Source organism: Rutidosis leptorrhynchoides, chromosome 2, assembly GCF_046630445.1.
Source record: "Rutidosis leptorrhynchoides isolate AG116_Rl617_1_P2 chromosome 2, CSIRO_AGI_Rlap_v1, whole genome shotgun sequence".
Lineage (NCBI taxonomy): Eukaryota > Viridiplantae > Streptophyta > Magnoliopsida > Asterales > Asteraceae > Rutidosis > Rutidosis leptorrhynchoides.
In genome coordinates, this window is record NC_092334.1 from 459,549,411 (window position 1) to 459,566,113 (window position 16,703).

A 16,703-nucleotide genomic window follows, 5' to 3' on the forward strand; every position below is an offset into this window, starting at 1 on the left:
TGTTCATACATTCATTATAACCTCGACCAAATTCCGACGATTCATGAACCGTTATATATAAATAGATATGTATATATATATATATATATTATAACTCGAGAATATTAATAAAGTATTAAACGTATATTACTTTACACGAACGTATTTGTTTCAATATGTTTATCGATGGAATTAGAAGATAATATCAAATGATTGATTTATCAGATACATTGTGATATGATTACGGGTCTATGTTATGAGGTCCACTGTGATTTAAGAAATCTATTCTTTTTGACAACATTCGAAAAATGGTAAAGTGATTTATAAGTAAGAACGTGGAGTGTAAATAACTTAGATGTTGGATACCGACAAGTTAAGTAACTCGACATTTTTCATACGTTTATTTAACCTTTGGACTTTATCCCATGCTTCACCAACAGACCGTAATTTAAAAACTTGAAACCTATTATGAATATATATGATTCTACTTTTCTAAAACGTTTTATGATATAACGATTTCCATTATTTTAACCTTTTAACAAAATGATTCTTAAATATATTTAGTTTTGAAAAACAAAATTATCATATTTATTTGATTTATTTTCAAACGTACAAAAACGTTTTTAGTTTAAAAAGAACTTTATTATTAAAACGTATATAACTTTTATAAATATCTAGAACCACTTTTGACAACTCATTACTTAACCAGTATGATAAAGATAACGATATTTATATTTTATTTTCTTAAATATAATAATGATTTAAATTAATTTTATATATATTTATACGCGTATTATACGTACATAGTTTTATACTTTTACTATACTTTAACTTTACCTTTACTTTACTTTTACTTTACTTTAACTTTAATAATTTACTTTAATAATTCATACTTTAATAATTCACTTTAATAATTCATACTTTAATAATTCACTTTAATAATTCATACTTTAATAATTCACTTTAATAATTCATACTTTAATAATTCACTTTCATAATTCATACTTTAATAATTCACTTTAATAATTCAAAAATCTATTATAAATAGAATTCAATATGTTTCATTATTTCATATAAACTTGAAATATATTTCTCTAAACTCTCTCAATCGACTTACATATATATATTTACTCAGTATTATTTCAAGATATTATTAGTATACATAAAATACTACGACGCGGTCATGAGCATATTATTTCAAAATGGATTTTTTGAGCGGGATAGAGCTATGGAAAACATGGGTTATAGCTATGGAGGTGATGGGTATGGTTCATGGGTATGCTTGTGAGGTCAATCTAGTGTTTATCGTCTCCGTTGCGTCTACGTACCTTTCCTGCAATATTGAATCTCAATATTGATACGTGAGTACTTGTAAATTATTTTTACATATTAATAGTGTATCCATGACTAGTGCTCGAGAATATAGGATTATGCATGCTTGTACTTTTGATATTGCCCTTAGATAGGTTATGTTGAATCCTGAATTAGTTACACTTACGGTTGAGATAAGGTATAAGATATGCATGTCCTTGGAAGGATAGCGAAAAATTGAGAACTTTTCATTTAGATATCGAATGGGTTCGATGAACGGATTAGAAGTTATAGTCAATTGAATTTTTATAAAAATGATTATTATTATCGTCGTTATTACCGTCGTTCTAGTTTTATCTTATTATTATCATTATTAATAAAAGGAATTATCATTAAAAATTGTTATTTTTATTATTATTACTATTGTTATCATCGTTAAAGTTATAATTAGTATTATTATTATTATTATTATTATTATTATTATTATTATTATTATTATTATCTTATTATTATTATTATTATTATTATTATTATTATTATTATTATTATTATTATTATTATTATTATTATTATTATTATTATTATTATTATTATTATTATTATTATTATTATTATATATATATATCAATATATCAATATTTAAAAATGGTTATTGTTATTGTTATTATTATTATTATTATTATCATTAAAATAGTTATTAGTATTTAGTATTATTAATAATATCATAGTAATTATCATTATTAGTATTAATATAATTAAAACTAATATTAGTAACACCTAATTCTTTTTAGTACTATTATTATTAGTATTATGAACACAATATAAAAGACAATTAAAAGCTATTAAAAGAAACGATTAGGAAATAATGAGTATGAGTATCATGATGAAATTAAAATATTATAAGATATTGATCTAGATAAAATTATCATTCTTATTATTTTTATCATTACTATTATTATTAAAAGTATCGTTAGTATTAAAACTATCATTTTAACAAAAAATATCATTTTAATAGAAATGTCATTGTTATTATAAAATATCATTATTATTATCATTTTAAATAGAATTATTATTTTAAAGTTAATATTAAAAAGTATCGTAAATATTAAAGTTATCATAATTAGAATTATCGTTTTATTATAATATCATTATTAGTAAATATAAATATTGATATTTTTATTAAAAGAATAATAATAATTATTATTGCAAAATAATACAACTTTTACTTATTATTATTATCAATGTTATTTTATCAAATAAATATGTAATACAAATAATATAATTACCTTAATAAAACCTATCATAATATTTTTTTTAAATTAACTTTATAAATTTTATTACTTAAGATATATAAAAGTATATTTTTATATAAAATTTTATTTATTAATAAATGAATTATATTATTTACTCTATTAAATCTTTTAAAAATATTTAAAAATATAAAACAACGATATTTAAACTATATAATAATCATGTATAAATTTTGGAAATCATTTTGAGTCAAATTAACTTTTGTTGACCTTTGCATATTAGTCTCGAGCATTAGGATTGTGGTACAGTATGACTTGACCTAATTTGTTAGGCAAATATTGACCAGCACATATATATACATAATTAATTTAGGTTCGTGAATCCGAGGCCAACCTTGCACTTGTTCAATGACGTTATATGTATTTTTACTACGAAATACAGTATGGTGAGTTTCATTTGCCTTTTTACCCTTTATATTTTTGGGCTGAGAATACATGTGCAATTTTTATAAATGATTTACAAAATAGACACAAGTACGTGAAACTACATTCTATGGTTGAATTATCGAAATCGAATATGCCCCTTTTTATTAAGTCTGGTAATCTAAGAATTAGGGAACAAACACCCTAATTGACGCGAATCCTAAAGATAGATCTATTGGGCCTAACAAACCCCATCCAAAGTACCGGATGCTTTAGTACTTCGAAATTTATATCATGTCCGAAGGAAGATCCCGGAATGATGGGGATATTCTTATATGCATATTGTTAATGTCGGTTACCAGGTGTTCAATCCATTTGAATGATTATTTTTGTCTCTATGCATGGGACGTATATTTATGAGAACTGGAAATGAAATTCTTGTGGTCTATTAAAATGATGGAAATGAATGATTATGATAAACTAATGAACTTACCAACCTTTTGGTTGACACTTTAAAACATGTTTATTCTCAGGTATAAAAGAAATCTTTCGCTGTGCATTTGCTTGTTTTAAAGATATTACTTGGAGTATTTCATGGCATATTTCGAAGAACGTTGCATTCGAGTCATTGAGTTCATCAAAGATTACTATTATGTTAATTTATAATTGGATAGTGGATATTATGAAATGGTATGCATGCCTGTCAATTTTCGATGTAAAGAAAGTTTGTGTTTTAAAAACGAATGCAATGTTTGTAATATGTATCATATAGAGGTCAAATACCTCGCAATGTAATCAACTATTGTGAATCGTTTATAATGTATATAAATGGGTCCTTTCATTATCGAGTTTGTTAGAATACATTAGTGAGTCTGGACTTCGACCGTGTTTTCTTTAAAAATGATTGCTTAACATTTTTGTTGGAAACTATATATTATTAACATGTAAATATTATGTGATATATTAATCTCTTAACATGTTTGATATTGTGTGATAGATGTCTACCTCTAGCACAAATCCTATTGACTCACCTAATAATAACGAAGAGTCGAATATATATTGGCATGATTCACAAGTTCCCGAAGAACCGGAAGAAGAGGAAACGGAACCAGAAGAAGAGGAACCAGAAGAAGAGGAACCGAAAGAAGAAGAGGTTCCGGAGGGGGGAATAGTAGGAACCACAGAAAACCGGTCAAATAAAAGAAAATCCTCAACCAATGGACCAAAGTTAATAATGGCCAATGGTGTTTCCGCTAAGGAAGCAAAATATTGGGAAAATTACCAATTTTTCGATGAATCGGATCCTGATGAGGATTCCGATGATGTTATAGAAATTATACCGACCCAATTTAATGAGGCAAAAGAAAATAATAAGGGAAAAGGCATCAAAATAGAGAAATCTGATTCCGACCCCGATGAACTTTATATGTACCGTCAACACCCGTATTTTCAATATCGTGACAATAACCCGGGAACCTCTAAACCACCAGGTTTTTCTAAACTAATGTGGAAAATGACGACTCATATTAGAGGAACATCATATATCCCTAGAAGATTAGGAAAAAGAACCAAGTCCGAAGAAGAAGAAACCAGTGATTCAGATTAGAGGGGTGTGAGCATGTTGTGTAATAAATGTATTGTAGTGTGCTTGTACTTTTATGTTCTATGTAAAAATTCCTTGTATTGTTTGTTATTACGAATCTAATCCTTGTCTATTTTACAGTATAAAAACAAAATGGACGTTAAGGGTAGACAATCGAATATTTTAGAAGACCTACCAGAGGATATGATTGAGGAAATCTTGTCTAGAGTCGGTCAGAATTCATCAGCACATTTAGTTATGGTGAAATTAACTTGTCAAACATTTGAAAGACTTTCCAGAAATGCCTTATTTTATAAAAGGCTTTCCTTTAATAGGTGGGGTATATCACATTGGGGAGACTTTAAGTTACGCCGTGTTTTCTTTAAAGCATTAAATGCGGGGAACCCAAATGCAATTTTATGCTACGGGTTAAGAACCTATTTTGACTCAACATAACCCAACATAGGATTTCGTGAATTAGAAAGAGCTTCTAACATGAAACATAAAGAAGCATGTTATGCATACGGGTTAGTGATGTTCGCTTCTTACCAAAGTGAGAAAAAGAACATCGGATTGCAGCTTTTAAATAAAACTTTCCCACAAGTGACGGATTCAGTAGTTGGGGTGAGAAACAAGGTTTTTAGATTATTACGGGGCTGTTGGACATTACGAAACCCTCATCCTTTTGACGACATTACAACATGCTGCCTAGCTAATGGTCATAACGGTTATTTTCCATAAGACCAAGGATGGGAAGTCATCTTAGTAAAACCAGAATACATGACTTGTTTCTGGACTTATGAATTACGTGTCTTTATTTCCTTTGCTGAACAACTTGCGTATTAACTAGATTTATCTTCAAAACTGTCATGTATCATAGTGTACTATATTTCATGTTATATGTAGTATAGCGAAGTTGTAAGTTTGAAGAATATTTGTATGTGATATATTATTATAATCAGTTTTTCATATGGAATTGTAGTAGTTGAATTGTATATTAGCTACTAAGTATGAACTTAACGGGTAAGTAGTACCCGAATTTAAACTTATAAAATGCTAATATGAAGAAAAAACTTTTATAAATGAGTTCATATTATGCTACGAGATAGTATTAACTAGTCTTAATATTCTGTATGATTAAATTGTTTCATTTGACTATTTTGAAGGAAATGGCACCGACTACTCGACACACCTTGAATATGAACGAAGAGGAATTTCGTGCCTTTCTTGCTTCAAACATAGCCGCAGTACGGGCCGCACTACATACCATCAATAAATCTGAATCTAGCAATACAGCTAACGGCGCAAGAAATCGTGTAGGATGCTCCTACAAGGAATTCACTGCCTGCAAACCTTCAGAATTTGATGGGACCGAAGGACCAATCGGATTGAAACGGTGGACCGAGAAAGTTGAATCGGTGTTTGCCATAAGTAAGTGTGATGAAGGAGACAAAGTGAAGTACGCTACGCATACCTTCACAGGTATTACGTTAACATGGTGGAATACCTATCTAGAGCAAGTGGGACAAGATGCTGCTTACGCGCTACTGTGGTCAGCATTCAAGCACTTGATGAATGAGAAGTACCGTCCCAGAACCGAGGTCAATAAGCTCAAGTCAGAACTTAGAGGGTTACGAACACAGGGATTCGATATTACTTCGTACGAAAGACGATTCACAGAATTGTGCCTATTGTGTCCGAGAGCGTTCGAAGATGAGGAAGAGAAGATCGACGCGTTTGTGAAAGGGTTACCGGAGAGAATCCAAGAAGATATAAGTTCACACGAGCCTGCCTCCATACAAAAGGCATGTAGAATGGCTCACAAACTAGTGAACCAGATTGAGGGAAGAATTAAAGAACAGGCAGCCGAAGAGGCCAACGTGAAGTTAGTCAAAAGAAAGTGGGAGAAAAATGGTGATAAGAGTCACCAAAACAACAACAACTATCCCAACAATCGCAACTACAACAAACAGCACAACAACAACAACAACTACAACAATCATCCCAACAACAATAACAACCGCAATAACAACAACAATCAGAAGCAGCTATGCCAAAGGTATGAAAAGTATCACACGGGGTTCTGCACCAAATTTTGCAACAAGTTTAAAAGAAATGGTCATAGCGCGGCGAAGTGTGAGGTCTACGGACCAGGGGTTAACAGAACGAAAGGAACAAATGTTGTCGGAACGAGTAATAGAGGAGCAAGTAGTGTCGGAGCAAGTTATGCCAATGTAGTTTGTTATAAATGTGGAAAACTGGGCCACATTATTAGAAATTGCCCGAACTAGGAGAACACGAATGGACAAGGCCGCAGAAGAGTTTTCAATATTAATGCGGCAAAGGCACAGGAAGACCCGGAGCTTGTTACGGGTATGTTTCTTATTGACAATAAATCTGCTTATGTTTTATTTGATTCGGGTGCGGATAGAAGCTATATGAGTAGAGATTTTTGTGCTAAATTAAGTTGTCCATTGATATCATTGGATAGTAAATTTTTACTCGAATTAGTAAACGGTAAATTAATTTCAGCAGATTATATATGCCGGAATCTAGAAATTAAACTGGGTAGCGAAATATTTAAGATTGATTTGATACCAGTAGAGTTAAGGAGTTTTGATGTAATAGTTGGAATGGACTGGCTGAAGGAGATGAAAGCAGAGATCGTATGTTACAAAAATGCAATTCGCATTGTACGAGAAGAAGGAGAACCCTTAATGGTGTACGGAGAAAAGGGCAACACGAAGCTACATCTTATTAGTAATTTGAAGGCACAAAAACTAATAAGAAAAGGTTGCTATGCTATTCTAGCACACGTCGAGAAAGTACAAACTGAAGAAAAGAGCATCAATGATGTTCCCATCGCAAAAGAATTTCCTGATGTATTTTCGAAAGAATTACCGGGACTACCTCCACATCGATCTGTTGAATTTCAAATAGATCATGTACCAGGAGCTGCACCAATAGCTCGTGCTCCTTACAGACTCGCACCCAGTGAGATGAAAGAACTGCAAAGCCAACTGCAAGAACTATTAGAACGTGGTTTCATTCGACCAAGCACATCACCATGGGGAGCTCCTGTTTTGTTTGTCAAGAAGAAGGATGGTACATTTAGGTTGTGTATTGACTACAGAGAGTTGAATAAACTTACCATCAAAAACCGTTATCCCCTGCCGAGAATTGACGACTCTTTGATCAACTACAAGGCTCGTCGGTTTATTCGAAAATTGATTTACGTTCTGGATACCATCAAATGCGAGTAAAGGAGGATGATATTCCCAAAACTGCTTTTAGGACGCGTTATGGTCATTACGAGTTTATGGTTATGCCGTTTAAATTGACTAATGCACCAGCTGTGTTCATGGACCTTATGAACTGAGTGTGTGGGCCATATCTTGACAAGTTTGTCATTGTTTTCATCGATGACATACTTATTTACTCAAAGAATGATCAAGAGCACGAAGAACATTTTAGAAAAGTGCTAGAAGTATTGAGGAAAGAAAAACTGTACGCTAAGTTTTCAAAGTGTGCATTTTGGTTTGAAGAAGTTCAATTCCTCGGTCACATAGTGAACAAAGAAGGTATCCAGGTGGACCCGGCAAAGATCGAAACCGTTGAAAAGTGGTAAACCCCAAAAACTCTGAAGCATATACGTCAATTTTTAGGATTGGCTGGTTACTACAGAAGATTCATCCAAGATTTCTCCAAAATAGCAAAATCCTTGACTGCATTAACGCATAAAGGGAAGAAATTTGAATGGAAGGATGAACAAGAGAAGGCGTTTTAGTTATTGAAGAAAAAGCTAACTACGACACCTATATTGTCATTGCCTGAAGGGAATGATGATTTTGTGATTTATTGTGACGCATCAAAGCAAGGTCTCGGTTGTGTATTAATGCAACGAATGAAGTTGATTGCTTATGCGTCTAGACAATTGAAGATTCACGAGCAAAATTATACGACTCACGATTTGGAATTGGGTGCTGTTGTTTTTGCATTAAAGACTTGGAGGCATTATTTATATGGGGTCAAAAGTATTATATATACCGACCACAAAAGTCTCCAACATATATTAAATCAGAAGCAACTGAATATGAGACAACGCAGGTGGATTGAACTGTTGAATGATTATGATTTTGAGATTCGATACCACCCGGGGAAGGCGAATGTGGTAGCTGACGCTTTGAGTAGAAAGGACAGAGAACCTATACGGGTAAAAGCTATGAATATAATTATTCGTACTAACCATACTACTCAAATAAAGGAGGCGCAACAGGGGGTTGTAAAAGAAGGAAAGTTGAAGAATGAGATACCCAAAGGATCAGAGAAACATCTTAATATTCGGGAAGATGGAACCCGATATAGGGCTGATAGAATTTGGGTACCAAGGTTTGGAGATGTGAGAGAAATGGTACTTAAAGAAGCACATAAAATCAGATATTCAATACATCTCGTAGCGGGGAAGATGTATAAAGATATCAAGAAACACTTTTGGTGGCCGGGTATGAAAGCCGATATTGCTAAATATGTAGGAGAATGTTTGACGTGTTCTAAGGTCAAAGCTGAAAATCAGAAACCATCAGGTCTACTACAACAACCTGAAATCCCGGAATGGAAATGGAAAAACATTACCATGGATTTCATTACTAAATTTCCAAGGACTGCAAGTGGTTATGATACTATTTGGGTAATAGTTGATCGTCTCACCAAGTCAGCACACTTTCTGCCAATGAGAGAAGATGACAAAATGGAGAAGTTGGCGCGATTGTATTTGAAGGAGGTTGTCTCCAGACATGGAATACCTGTCTCTATTATCTCTGATAGGAATGGTAGATTTGTTTCAAGGTTCTGACAGACGTTGCAACAAGCATTGGGGACTCGTCTAGACATGAGTACTGCCTATCATCCACAAACTGATGGGCGGATTGAAAGGACAATACAAACGCTTGAAGACATGCTACGAGCATGTGTTATTGATTTCGGAAACAGTTGGGATCGACACCTACCGTTAGCAGAATTTTCCTACAACAATAGTTATCATTCTAGTATTGAGATGGCGCCGTTTGAGGCACTTTATGGTAGAAAGTGCAGGTCTCCGATTTGTTGGAATGAAGTGGGGGATAGACAGATTACGGGTCCGGAGATAATACAAGAAACTACCGAGAAAATCATCCAAATTCAACAACGATTGAAAACCGCCCAGAGTCGACAAAAGAGCTACGCGGATAGTAAAAGAAAAGATATAGAGTTTGAAATTGGAGAAATGGTCATGCTTAAGGTTTCACCTTGGAAAGGCATTGTTCGATTTGGTAAACGGGGGAAACTAAATCCAAGGTACATTGGACCATTCAAGATTATAGACCGTGTCGGACCAGTAGCTTACCAACTAGAGCTACCTCAACAACTCGCGGCTGTACATAACACTTTCCAAGTCTCGAATTTGAAGAAATATTTTACTAAAGACAATCTCACTATTCCGTTGGAGGAAATCCAAATCAATGAAAAACTTCAATTCATTGAAGAACCCGTCGAAATAATGGATCGTGAGGTTAAGAGACTTAAGCAAAACAAGATACCGATTGTTAAGGTTCGATGGAATGCTTGTAGAGGACCCGAGTTCACCTGGGAGACTGAAGATCAGATGAAGAAGAAATACCTGCATCTATTTCCAGAAGATTCGTCAAAACCTTCATCAGCTTAAAATTTCGGGACGAAATTTATTTAACGGGTAGGTACTGTAGTGACCCGAACTTTTCCATGTTTATATATATTAATTGAGATTGATATTTACATGACTAAATGTTTCCAACATGTTAAGCAATCAAACTTGTTAAGACTTGATTAAATGAAATAAGTTTCATATAGACATTTGATCACCCAAGTTGACCGGCGATTCACGAACGTTACAAATTTGTAAAAACTACATGTTGTGGTATATATATATATATATATATATATATATATATATATATATATATATATATATATATATATATATATATATATGGTTGACACGAGATTATGATGAGTAAGTATCTTACTAAGTATATTAACAATGTGTGATATACATAAGAAATGAGTTTACTAAGTTAAGAAACTCGAAATGATATATATAACGATTATCGTTATGATAACGTCTACTAAATACATATGTATCATATTAAGATATTGATACACTATATTTAACATGATAAAATGATATTTAAATATATAATTAAGTATGTTAACAATGAACTACATATGTAAAAGCAATACTACAAACTCAAGAATTACGAAACGAGACTTATATGTAACGATTATCGTTGTAACGATATTTTAATGTATATATCATATTAAGAGATATTCATACATCGTAATATCATGATAATATAATAATTTAACATCTCATTTGATATAATAAACATTGGGTTAACAACATTAATTGAGATCGTTAACTTAAAGGTTTCAAAACAACACTTACATGTAACGACTAACGAAGACTTAACGACTCCATTAGAATGTATATACATGTTATGTTTTGATATGTATTCTTACACTTTTTAAAGACTTCAAGACACATATCAAAGTACTTCTACTTAACAAAAATGCTTACAATTACATCCTCGTTCAGTTTCATCAACAATTATACTCGTATGCACCTGTATTAGTACTCGTACAATACACAGCTTTTAGATGTATGTACTATTGGTATATACACTCCAATGATCAGCTCTTAGCAGCCCATGTGAGTCACCTAACACATGTGGGAACCATCATTTGGCAACTAGCATGAAATATCTCATAAAATTACAAAAATATTAGTAATCATTCATGACTTATTTACATGAAAACAAAATTACATATCCTTTATATCTAGTCCATATACCAACGACCTAAAACACCTACAAACACTTTCATTCTTCAATTTTCTTCATTTAATTGATCTCTCTCAAGTTCCATCTTCAAGTTCTAAGTGTTCTTCATAAATTCCATAAGTATAGTTTCATAAAAATCAAGAATACTTCCAAGTTTGCAAGTCTACTTCCAAGCTTTCTAATCCATTCTAAGTAATCATCTAAGATCAAGGAACCTTTTTTTATTTACAGTAGGTTATCTTTCTAATTCAAGGTAATATTCATATTCAAACTTTGATTCAATTTCTACAACTATAACAATCTTATTTCGAGTGAAAATCTTACTTGAACTATTTTCGTGTCATGATTCTGTTTCAAGAACTTTCAAGCCATCCAAGGATCCTTTGAAGCTAGATCCATTTTTCTCATTTCCAGTAGTTTTATCCAGAAAATTTGAGGTAGTAATGATGTTCATAACATCATTCGATTCATACATATAAAGCTATCTTATTCGAAGGTTTAAACTTGTAATCACTAGAACATAGTTTAGTTAATTCTAAACTTGTTAGCAAATAAAAGTTAATCCTTCTAACTTGACTTGATATGCTAACTTAATGATTTAAAACCTGGAAACACGATGAACACCATAAAATCGGATATACGCTGTCGTAGTGAAACCGGGGACTGTTTTGGTTTGGATAATTAAAAACTATGATAAACTTTAATTTAAAAGTTGTTATTCTGGGAAAATGATTTTTCATATGAACATGAAACTATATCCAAAAATCTTGGTTAAACTCAAAGTGAAAGTATGTTTTTCAAAATGGTCATCAAGATGTCGTTCTTTCGATGAAAATGACTACCTCTTTAGTAATTGACATGTAACTTAAATTTCAGACTATAAACCTATACTTTTTCTGTTTGGATTCTTAAATTAGAGTTCAATATGAAACCATAGCAATTTTATTCACTCAAAACGGATTTAAAATGAAGAAGTTATGGGTAAAACAAGATTGGATATTTTTGATCTTTTTAGCTACGGAAAATGTTTAACAAATCTATACAAATCATATCCTAGCTAACTTATATTGTATTATACATGTATTCTAATATATTATGTAATCTTGAGATGCCATAGACACGTATGCAAATGTTTTTACATATCATATCGACCCATGTATATATATTATTTGGAACAACCATAGACACTCTATATGCAGTAATGTTGGAGTTAGCTATACAGGGTTGAGGTTGATTCCAAAAATATATATACTATGAGTTGTGATCTAGCCTGAGACGTGTATACACTGGGTCGTGGATTGATTCAAGATAATATATATATCGATTTATTTCTGTTCATCTAACTGTGGACAACTAGTTGTAGTTACTAACGAGGACAGCTGACTTAATACACTCAAATCTTTAAAACATAATAAAAATGGTTGTAATTATATTTTGATCATACTTTGATATATATGTACATATTTGTATAGGTTCGTGAATCGATCCGTGGCCAAGTCTTATTTTCGAGGAAGGAAATATCTGTGAAAGTGAGTTATAGTCCCACTTTTAAAATCTAATATTTTTGAGATGAGAATACATGCAGGTTTTGTAAATGATTTAAAAAATAGACACAAGTACGTGAAACTACATTCTATGGTTGAATTATCGAAATCGAATATGCCCCTTTTTATTAAGTCTGGTAATCTAAGAATTAGGGAACAGACACCCTAATTGACGCGAATCCTAAAGATAGATCTATTGGGCCTAACAAACCCCATCCAAAGTACCGGATGCTTTAGTACTTCGAAATTTATATCATATCCGAAGGGTGTCCCGGAATGATGGGGATATTCTTATATATGCATCTTGTTAATGTCGGTTACCAGGTGTTCACCATATGAATGATTTTTATCTCTATGTATGGGATGTGTATTGAAATATGAAATCTTGTGGTCTATTGTTACGATTTGATATATATAGGTTAAACCTATAACTCACCAACATTTTTTTTGACGTTTAAAGCATGTTTATTCTCAGGTGAATACTAAGAGCTTCCGCTGTTGTATACTAAAATAAGGACAAGATTTGGAGTCCATGTTTGTATGATATTGTGTAAAAACTGCATTTAAGAAACATTTGTCGATGTAATATATTTCTATTGTAAACCATTATGTAATGGTCGTGTGTAAACAGTATATTTTAGATTATCATTATTTGATAATCTACGTAAGGTTTTTAAAACCTTTATTGATAAAATAAAAGTTATGGTTGTTTTAAAAATGAATGCAGTCTTTGAAAAACGTCTCATATAGAGGTCAAAACCTCGCAACAAAATCAATTAATATGGAACGTTTATAATCAATATGAACGGGACATTTCAACTTCGATTTATCATATCCGATGAGAGTCACGGAATGATGGAGATATTCTATATGCATCCTGTTAAGGTCGGTTACCAGGTGTTCAACATATGAATGAATTTTATCTCTATGCAGTTTGCGAAATGTCTGATATGAGATGTATATTTATGGAAAAAATAAAATCTTGTGGTCTATTATTATGATTTGATAATATATAGGTTAAACCTATAACTCACCAACATTTTTGTTGACGTTTTAAGCATATTTATTCTCAGGTGACTTCCGCTGTTGCATGCTAATTTAAAGACAAGAATCGGAGTCAGCATGCTTGTATAATATTGTTTAAAAACTGCATTCGAAGACTTAAATTGTTGTGTAATATTATTGTAAACCATTATGTAATGGTTGTGTGAAAACGCTATATTTTAGATTATCATTATTTGATAATCTTCGTAATGTTTTAAACCTTTATCGATAAAATAAAGGTTATGGTTTGTTTTAAAAACGAATGCAGTCTTTGAAATCATCTCATATAGAGGTTAAAACCTCGCAACAAAATCAATTAATATGAAACGTTTATAATCGATATGAACGGGAAATTTCACAACACTTAGTTTAGCCTATTAAGGGATAATAGTTGGTCTATGATTATTATTTTTAGTGATTTTCTATTTTAACCGAATCCAAACCGAAATCAAATTCGATTTTCGGTTCGGTTTTGGTTTTGGTATTTACATATGGTTTCGGTTTCGTTTTCGGTTTTTATTTTATAAGTTTCAAAACCAAACCAAATAAACTGGAAAATCAAAAACCGAACAGATGAACACTCCTACATTAGTGTGTGGATATCTATAGTATCATATAAATATAAATATCTAAAATGATGATGACATAAATAAGGATTATCCTAGCTTAACAAAATTTTAAAAATAAAGAAAAAATTTCTAAGTCTCTCATGATGATTCATAAAAATAATTAATTTTTTTAATAAAAATATTAACATGTTAATTGTATAATATATGAAGCATTATGTACAACTTTATGAAAAAAATACCCCCATGACCATATGTACAATATTTGAACCATTATGTACAACTTTATGGTAAAATACCCCCATGACCATATGTAATATTTAAAACATTATGTACAACTTTATGATAAAACACCCTCATGACTATATGTACAAACTTTAAAACAAATTGTACAATCTTTTACAAAACACTCCATGAACACATATACAAACTTTGAAGCATATTGTACAACATTCATATAATAATTGTATTTTAGTTTTTTTCTTTAAAAATTAAAGAGACATTTGTTATTACTAATAATTATTATCAAAAATATAAATACTCAATTTTAGAGCAAACTTTATTATTATTGTTCAAATTTGCGGTCTCTTTACAAGATTAATTACATGACATATGTATACGAAATACATTCTCTCAATAAAATGTTGTAATGTAGCTTTTATGACAAGGAAAAAATAATAATTGTGATGAAAATTAGAAGAAAGTGGTGAGAGAATAAATGTAGTTCATTTATTCTGACCAAGTTAAGTATATCAATATATTTGAAAAACAAGAAAAGTTTCTTAGTCGTAATCTATGGTTCAACGGGTCATTAAACTAAATGACTTTAGCATTTACGTTCACTTAATACTTAAAACATATCATTAAACTGTGTCGTTTATACAAACTCGTGATTTCCACGGGTCATTTCACTAGTTAATATTTTTGGTCAAATAAGTGTTTTCATCATTTTTTTATAATAAGAACATTCTTATTAGAGTATTACGAGATAATAGTTTCCGGTTCTTTATTTATTATAAGGTCTTTTTTAGAATTTATATTCGTGTTTATTACCTAAAATTAAAATAATTTAATTTATTATTAAATTTTTTCATTTGTCTTCTACTAGATTTTTTTTTTCTTTGAAAAGCAAGTAAAATTTTTTATTGATATAACGGAGAATTACAAAACCCTATAAACTATACAATATATTTGCATCATAAGGGATTAATTTATACGAATTACTATACGTATTCAAGATCGAGGAACCACTATGCACCACGACACTTGAAAAAACGAGCTGGGAGGGAGCAACCAAACAGTATCACAACTGCGATGACAAAGTCGATCACACCCACTTATTTAACCAAGTGCGTAGAGGAAACCACGATCCAAATAGTATAGTGATATAACAGGAGAGCGCCCGAATGTGCCAAGGATGTCTATTTGTTTCAAGTTAGTCAATGCCCGTTCTTTGCGCGTTCGAGGATGTATAGAATGTCTATTTGTCTTCTACTAGGTTAATAAGTCTTTTTTATTTCTTTGATAAACTGTTAATTATTTATATATTTTAATAAAATTGAAAATTTATAGTAGATGAAGTACATGAAACATTTGTCTTTTTTGCCAACAAAATTTGTAAAATGATAAGTTTGTTGGTTACGAATCGAATCGAATGCAATATTATACTCCGTATTTATACATCATTAGATAATAGATAATAGAATCTTCTTTTTTGATACCGTACATTTGTTTATAAATATAATTTTAATTTTAACTAATTTCAAGTATCACTTTCATTATATTTAAAAAATATGTAAACGTTTTCTCGTTCAAACGGTTTTTTTCATTTCAATTATTTTCTATGTTTATTTAAAAATGTATAAAATGTATGAATTAGTTGTTTTTTAAGGTTAATTTTATTCTACACACATATAGTAAAGGGATTAAATGAGAACTTTTTATATTTGAGAACCCTGAGAACTCACGCGGCCGAACAAAAATCTTCAAGGGCGAACAAAAATTTTTGGCGGGCGAACAAATTTTGAGTTGGTCGAACCATTTTTATTTTTAGTCATTAGATTTATTGTTTTCTTGGTTCTACATTTTATGTAGAACAGGATGTAGAACAACATATAAAACATGCTCCTTCTACACTTGTTCTACATCAA